The following is a 9,636-nucleotide window of genomic DNA, read 5'->3' on the forward strand; positions in this document are numbered from 1 at the left end:
TACGCGGATTTAAAATTGCGACAGCCCTCCGATAACGCGGTATACCTATAACGCTGTTTTCGTTCAACAGCTAATATAAGTTCCTTCCAAGCGACCTAAACCTGGCTCTTGTAACTAGATATTGCTGCAAAAGGTATGAATATAGATTTTAGATAAAGTATAGATACTTTTTTCATCTCAATTTTAAATTGATCATCATTTCATTTATTTCAACTTATATTTTATCGTTGTTTACCTTTAGGTGTAAAACAGCATATCGCTCTTTTCTATAATTATTTTGTGGTTATCATGTGGTTTTGTGGTTAGTTCTGTTTTCACATTTGCAAATGTTATAATAATAAGCAAATATCATTTCGTAGTTACTATTACAAATGATAATTATAGTGCCTCAGTACAAGCAATATATTTGAAATTAATGTAGTCAATTTCTGTGAGTCTTTCTCTACATTCTATCATGATCACTAATTATAAGTTCTAGAGTAATTGATTTTGATTACAATTTATTACTATCTTGATATGAGAACTTTGATATAGATAAGTTGCTAGTATTAATAATAATTGTAATATTGAAAAAGATCCGAACTTCAAAAATATTTACTAATAATTGCTAATTTTTTTTAATAAACAAATGTTTAAATTATCTACTATATATTGAATGTAAAATTTTAAATTGCCTTAAATTTAATTTATGAAATATTTAATGTAAAGTTTCAAATTGCCAACAATTTGATTGATTAGCAAATTCATTACCAGATTTGATACAGTATTATAGCTGATTAATTTTATAATAAAATTATCAGCTTTCTCTATTGAATATGTATATAATCGTTATATATATATATATATATATATATATATATATATGTATATATATATATATATATATATATGAGAGACACCCACAGGCTTGTAATTATATTAGCAATCTGAGGTGTACGAACTTACAACCATAAAACAAACAAACCTACAATTCAAATATACAAAACAAAGAACAAAACTGTAATTATAGTGGACAAAGCTAATTTCTTTTTGTATTAACATTAATTTAATGGAGGAAGTCAAGAATAAATAAATAAATAAATAAATAAATAATATAAACTTATTATTCTCTGTAAAAAAATAAATCTACAAAAATCTACCACATCGCACACAAAAATTTGAATGAAATTGGTCTGATTCTAGAAAATGTAAGACCCTTTTTTGCTATATTTTGTTTTATGGTTTGGGGGCGTCTATCAATCACGTGAGGTTTTTGGAGGGAGGGAGAATTTGACGAAAAAGCACGTGAGGGAGGGAGGGGTATATAAGATATCATGTGTATTTATTTTTACCTACATTTTTTAAATAAATTAAAAAAATCAAAAATATCACAATTTTTCTCTTAACTAAAAATACACGTGCTGGGGTAGGGTGGTTAATTTTGAATATCACCACGTATCACCAAGAGGAAGGGGGGTCTAAGAAACCCTAATCGATCACGTGATTAATGGAATTAAATAAATATGTCATAATTGTTGTAATTTTAGCCCTAGATTGAAACAAGCTGAGCTTGGTTAGTTCTGGCAGCACAGATCCAACCGACGTTGAGCATAAGTATTTTTTTTTCTCATAGATTTTTAGATTTGGCATCTTACATATAATTCCTCGTAATTCTGTGTCATAGATAATTCTGTAAACTATGATTTCATCACAATTATGTGAATTTGTTAGTGCAAGTATCATCATCGCTTGCATCTTCCTAACGTGAAGACTTTCACCACGTCCGCGTTGCAGCAGACAGATCGCGTCTGTTTTGATTTACTAAAAGATCTCTTATTCGAAAAAATCGCGATTATTTAAACCAGTGATTCTCAAAATGGTTTATATTCACCACCCTAAAAATCTGCCAACTTGGAAGATGTCTAGGAAAAATATCCAGGGTCCTCCATAGTGAGGCACATATTATTATATACTACTTACTTATATATTGCTAATCTTATAATATTTAAGGTAACAAATAAAAAGAAAGAAAGAAAGAAAGCTTTTTTTGAATTGGATCTCTAGTTCTCTCAAAATCTCCTAAATGGCTGTACCTGCCTTACAAATATACCGAAGAGGTGTTCAATAATGTAATTCTTTATTCTTCAAACATAGTATATTACATTTCAATATAACCTGTATAAAGAAACACTAATCCATTTCGTCATCTAATTACATTTGACCTTTGACTCGGATTCCTAAAAACTCGTACGACATCATTGACACAATTGTTGGATGGCCATATGATATTATTGTCTTTTTTTCTAAATTAAACTTTCTATGAATTCCGATGTGCGGTTATAAATATTTGAATTTAGTAACCAAAACATGTTTATTACTATCATTATTATATGGTTACACCTTAGAATCGTCGAAAACCTAGATATGACCATCAGATTCTCGACAGATGGTTGCGCAACGGAATAATGACCAGAAAACATTTGTGGTCATCGGATGAATGGATGGACGGATAGATGGATGAATGGATGGTAACTGGTGTGTGCGTGCAGAGGATGGAATCGCACTCTCTGTGCTACCGGCGTTTTACTGTTCACGATTTTGCTTTTGGTATTTTTCATATATTAAATAATACATGGATTTGTACTTTTCTAATATTAATAAATACGTCGGTGAAAATGGTTATAATTGATTTTTTATTTTTTGAACTGCAATCAGAACTATTATTTGTACTCTATAAACTGTTGTGATGTAATTCCTACAACCTAACTCTATTAGAAAGCAGCCCAGTGGTTGTCCTAGCAATGACCCGAAAACCATTTTAATTTCCTATAGTAAATTAAAAGTAATTGTAATTGTAATTGTAATTGTAATTATAATTGTCCAAAATCGAAACTGAAAATTTTGCATATCTTTTGCACGTTTTGAAAATACCTTAGAAAAAATAGATATGTGTGTGTTTTTTGTGTGTCCGTAATTTTTCGTACACGTTTTCGGGCGCACAAATCAACCGATTTGAAGGGTTCAAAAAAACATTCGATTACTATTGATAGGGAGATATGCTGATTAGTTTTTGGAAAAGGTCCAGCCGTTTCGGAGATACGGAGCAAAGAGTGCAGAAAATAGAAATCAAGTTTTTAATAGAACGAGGCATCCAATTTGATTTTTTTTTCTATTTATTTATCATAGCAAACTATACAAAGTACATTCAACTATATTTTATTAGAGGTATATATTATTTGACTGCGTGAGAAGGATCGCTATCCAGCGATAGCACCAATTACATTATTGAACACTTCTTCGGTATATCTGTAAGGCAGGTGCAGTCATTTTGGAGATACGGCGCTAAATGTGCAAAAAATGACAGTTTTTTGAGAGAACTAAAGATCCGATTCAAAAAACTTTCTGCTTGTTTTTCCCTAAAATTTTCTTTTAATTTGTTACCATACCATATTGGTTTAATAATTTTCTTGTATATTAGGAGCTTATTTTCTATTGTGACTTTCCGATTTGAATGATCCCAAAAAACATTCGTAATGATGAGGAGAAGTGGTGATTAGTTTTTTGGCAAAGACAGGTCCAGCCGTTTTGGAAATAAGGAGCTAAATGTGCAAAAGGTAGTTTTTGAGAAAACGAAGCATCCGATTTGAATAATTCAAAAAACATTTTGCTTGTATTGACAAAACCATTGGTTTTGGGGAAAGAAAAAAAACTTTTTTTTTGTATTTTAATTCGTATGTCAATTTTAATTCTAGCTGAAATTCTAAAGCTCACTTATATACTTGAAACATCACCTAATTTGATTTAAAAACATTTAATATTCTAGGAATATTTCATCACGGTACGGGAAGTTCCAGCAATTGTGCCTTGAAGCACGATGCCATACACCACTAGTTCTAATTATATTTCATTACAGTACGGGAAGTTCCAGCAATTTTGCCTTGAAGCACGATGCCATACACCACTAGTTCTTTTTTACAGGACAGTTACGATCAGTACTATCACCCCATTTTGACTTGACGTTGAATTCTGGGACCACCTATATATCTAATAAATCCTATCAATTATAATGCTTATAATGAATTTGTACAGCCGCAGAGTAATGATTGATTCAATTACCTCGTCGAATAATTAAGCGACGTGTGCATCATATTACATTATAAAAGGCGAATGAACAATCTCTTTTTGTGGTCACATGAAAGACTTCCCCTTTCTTTTATTGTCTAGAATGAAGATCTAGAATGAATATTCTGTTTGTGACTTCCGCGAACTCTCATTGATCCTCGAAATTTATGCGATGCGATCTCTTAATGAGCGAAACGAACAGGTAAAAATGAATTATTCGTGCAGACAAACAAAGCTAATTACACGACACATTAACATCGAATTCTATCCACTCAAATATAATTAACGATTGTATTAAAATCATTTCAGCCAGGTCTGGTAAAGTGACAAAGTTCATGATATTTTCTATTCTAATAAATAAATAAATAAATATATATATATATATATATATATATATATTTATTAGAATAGAAAATATCATGATCTTTGTCACTTTACCAGATCTGGCTGAAATGATTTTAATACATATATATATATATATATATATATACATATATATATATATATATATATATATATATATATATATGATTTTAATACATATATATGATTTTAATACATATATAAATGATTATATATATATATATATATATATATATATATATATATATAAAAGAGTTCAGATTTGTAATTTAGACTGTTTGAACTATAATTGTCATATATCATAGTCTTGATATTTCAAGTAAAATTCGATACCGTTGAAGTAAATCTAAGAAACGAAGAAATCAACGAAATTAATTATCAAATTCAGATATTGACTTAAGCATGAATTATTTAGATGCATTTTAGGTTATTTTGTACTTCACGTGGGGAAAAAATCTAAAATGAAAATTTTTGCAAATCTTTACGTTTCAGAGGTTTTTGAAAATTTTGGCATACCTTAAAAAATGGATGTGTGTGTGTGTCTGGATGTTTGGATTAAATTTTTTGTCCAAGATTTCGTGAACACGAATCAACCCATCTGAATATATTCTATTGATAAAGAGACGTGCGGTTTGGCAAAGGCAGGTCCAGCCGTTTGGAAGATACGGGGCAAAAAGTACCAAAAAGAGTACTTCAATTTTTGAGATAACAAAGTCTCTGAAAAACTGATAAAATTCTTGGAAAAGCAGGTCTAGCAGTTTTGGAGATCTAATACAAAAAGTTTTAAAAAATGCCATTTGGTGGTTAAAAATGGTTATTAGACATATGCACATCAAATCATCAGGCATTTTATGAAAATTTTAATAATAAAAATAAATTTTGTTTACCTTTCTATGGGTTTTGTACAAAAGTTTCAGTTAATATAATATATATAGTTTATAATAATATACTATAGCTTCCGCGCTCCAAAATTTAGTTTCTACGCAGCTAACTCAGCGCGATTGCTTTGAAAGTTCAAAATTTCCAAAAAATTTCAAAATTTTCGAAAATCTAATTTTTTCAAAGTTCAAAATCATTATTTTTCAAAAATTCAAATCTTCGGTACGAGAAGTTCCAGCAATTTACCTTAAGGCACGATGCCATGCAACACTAGTTTTTTATTGTTTTTGGATAGCAATAAGAACTTGTAAGAGTCCTATAAGCTGTTAGGCTAATTTGACCTAATACCACGTCGGTTTTACAGATGGCAACCCAAACAGTTGTCTCATCTCTATGTGATAAATTGTTTTTATTACAATTTCTATAATATGGCGAATATTTTATTGATGCAGCAATGCCGGATTACGACCATTTTCACTTGAAAACATATTGCCATCTATAGTTCCAAATAAAAACTGACGTCACTACTGCTTGACATCAGACTCCTCGAACCCGAGATCTCTGATTCAGGTGTAGTCGCTCTAGCCACTTACGCACGAGTGAGCCCTTTAATATGTCATTGAGACAGGTCGATAAATAGAAAATTATTTATATATCTTGGCGAGAATGAGTTTAGTCTAATCTCCCTTTAGAGACGATTACATCTATTAAATATATATGGACCGATTCTGACGCATAACAGACCAATGTTATGGCAAGGCTATTTATGAAGAACTTTCCATACTAAATTTCACAAAAGCCATGTGGTTGCTGTGCTGTCAGGTTGTAAGATAGATAACCTAACCTAGAAACCGCACAAATGTCAAAAGAACGATCTTAGATAACAGGGTCTTTTTGACCCAGCTTCATAACATACGAGTGACATTGCAGTTTATGTGTAAAACGCATGAAAGTATAGCAAATACATGACATTTTGATAGTATTCAGTATGAATCAGTAGCATAATGTATGGAAGCTGGAGTGTAACATGGCCTTGCCATAACATTGGTCTGTTGTGCAGCAGAATCGGCTCAATAGCATTGTTATCCCGAAATCGAAGAAATCACCATAGCATCTTTTAGAAGACTCTATGAACCCGAAGAACAAACCTATGATCTCGAATGAAAACCTGGTATCATGCTCCTTGATACCGATCTGGATGAGGTTGGAATCGAACCCGAGGCTAGGAATCCCCGTTTATCAGATTTTAACTTCGCATCACAATATTGTCGCTGTATGTCATTATACCAAGTAATGTTTCCATTATTCCTGGTCGTTGCATAATAATAAAACATATAGAAATGAAAAGTGAAAAAGAAAGGCGCTCGCATGTCACGATGATCTGTGCACAATCCCATCTTCGCATAATGAACGCCGTCAAGTAGCCAGTCGAGTTGCTCAACGTAAACAATTTCACAAAGTGAGAATAATTGATGTCATCACAATTAGCAAAAGTCCGTGTACATGTGAGATGATAGATGCTATCGCTAAAATATCCCGCTGGCTTGTTCTTTCATTGAAACTTATGTTCCCGTTTCAATTATGACATGAATTTATGTTAATTTCACCACTTCAGAAAGCTACAACACCAGGAACATTGTTTCATAGTCTTGTAAATAATATTACGTGCTTTCGTTCATGCAAGTTTTGATGTTCAGAACTATACAGAACAGTCATTCTCAGGCTAAATTATCAAAAAACATGCATGGCATGTTATTTTCGTAAATTTCAATAAAATTTATGTGTACTGAAAATCATGTAAGGTCACTCCTCCTAAACTGTTGTACTGTGTAACGTGTGTGTGTGTATATATGTGCGGATACAATTTTTCGTTGACGATTTCGAGAACACGGATCATCCTATTTGAATAATTTAAAAAAACATTCGATTTCTATTGATAAGTAGACGTGCTGATTAGTTTTTCACAAAGGCAGATAGAGCCGTTCCGAAGATACGAGGCAAAATGTGCCAAAATGGGTAATAAATTTTTGAGAGAACAGATCGTCCGATTTGAATGATTAAAAATGAAAATGAAGAACAAATTTTTCTAAAAAGTCAATTTTCTTCAAAAATTTTAAAAACTCAAATTTATTTTTAATTTTAAATTATTATTTAAGTTCTAAAAGGAAATTAAATCTTTATTAAAAACAATTTTTATACGAGAAGTTCCAGCAATTTGCCTTAAGGCAGGATGACATGCACCACTAGTCCTTATTTTTAATTAATTAATTTGTTAAATTAATTTGAACCAAACCTGCCTATATAATTTATTATCCCCTGTGGTTAGTTTTTTCCAATACAATATAAACTTTTCTCAATTTCTATTAAATTCTAATCGTCGGTTTAAATCTCTCATGAATCACCGTACTATTGCGCAGTCGTGAACTACGACAGAATTTCCGGGTTGTGTACGTCTTCGGAACACATACTCTACGAAGGACGTTGGCATATCATTAAAAGCTCGTTCGGAGATTTCGAAACTTTCTCATTTTGCAATAAAAACATCCTAGGAAACAATCGACAACGGCGAACCAGAGAAATATCCTAATGTGTTAACTTGAAACTTGAGGATTTTCAAATCCAAAATCTGTTAAAATTGTGTAATTTCATATTGTAATTTATATTTGCACCTTGCAGTTAGAATACAATTCTGGGGATTTTTACCATCTAGAATATATTCTATAAAATAGTTAAGAATAATTTTTTCTTTAGTTCTTAATTCAGAACGATGAATACTTGAAAAATACTTTTCAAGGAAAACTGCTGGAACTTCCCGTACCGAAAACTAAAGTATTAAAAAAAAAACTTCGCAAAACTTTGAAAAAGTTAAATTTTTGAGAAATTTTGAATTTTTTGAAAAATTAGATTTTTTTATATTTTGATTTACTTTTGTATTTTGATTGTTTTTTTCAAATATTGAACATTTTTTTAAGCAATCGCGCTGCATAGCTAATTATGAGTCGAAATATCAAAGCGCGTCAGCGCCGCGTAGTCGTCTGACGCGTAAACATTGGTACGGAGCCGATACAAATGTACTCAAAATTTGTACTTATTATTATAATCTTTATAAAATATCTGATAATACGATGTACATATGTCTAATGTTCATTTTTGACCGCCAAATGGCTTTTTTTTATTGGAGACGCTGGACCTGCCTTAACAAAAAATTTACCAGTTGATATTTGTATGATACAAATTCATATTGTCGTCGACAATTATGAGAGCACGGACCAACATATTTGAATTATTCAAAAAACATTTGATTCTTATTTATGGGGAGATGAAAGATGCAGGTGCTGATTATTTTAGCAAAATCAGCACCAGCCCTTTTACAGGGCAAAAAGTGCAAAAAATGGCAAGATAGTTTTCGAAAGAACCGAGCGCTAAAATTGACTCATTGAAAAAACATTTCATTTGTATTAACGAAATAAATAATAGATTTTTGGGAAGGCAGATCTAACAGTTCCGGAGGTAAAAAAAGTTCTCAAAAGTGTCATTTGGCGGTCAAAAATGACATTAGACATGTGTACTAGTTTGATGTACACATGTCTAATGTCAGATATTTTATAGAAATTTTAATAATAAGTGTAGATTTTGATTCTATTTTTATGTGTTGCATACCAAGATTTATATTGTTTAAAGTTCACTTATACAGTGCAGTTTTCCATTCTATTATTATATTTATTATTTTTTTATAACTTCTGTTATAAACGCGTTCATAAGTATTATGTTTTTTTCTATTTATTTGTAATTATTTTTATAGTTAGTTAGTTTTTTCTTTAATTTACGTTATAGATTTGTTTACATTATGTTCCACTGTAATTTTTAAATATCTTTACGTTTCATAGGTTTTTGAGTATTTTGGCATAACTTACTTAGAAAAAATGGATGTATGTCTGTGTGTGTATGTGTGTGTGTGTATGTGTGTGTGCGTGTGTATGTGTGCGGATACAAATTTTCGTCGACGATTTCGGGAACACCGGTCAACCGATTTGAATAATTCAAAATACATTCGATTCGTATTGATAAGGAGACGTGCTGATCAGTTTTTGGCGAAGGTAGGCCTAGCCGTTCCGAAGATACGGGGCAAAAAGTGCCAAAAATGGTAACTCAGTTTTTAAGAGAACGGAGCGTCCGATTTTAATAATTCAAAAAACATTTTACTTGTATTGACAAGATAAACAATTGATCTATTTTTCATGAAGGCAGGTCTAGCAGTTTCGTAGATCTAATGAAAAAAGTAAAAAAAAAAAG

This window comes from Ctenocephalides felis, unplaced genomic scaffold, assembly GCF_003426905.1.
Source record: "Ctenocephalides felis isolate EL2017-DRISC unplaced genomic scaffold, ASM342690v1 CF-g0.4_SCAFFOLD_01886, whole genome shotgun sequence".
Lineage (NCBI taxonomy): Eukaryota > Metazoa > Arthropoda > Insecta > Siphonaptera > Pulicidae > Ctenocephalides > Ctenocephalides felis.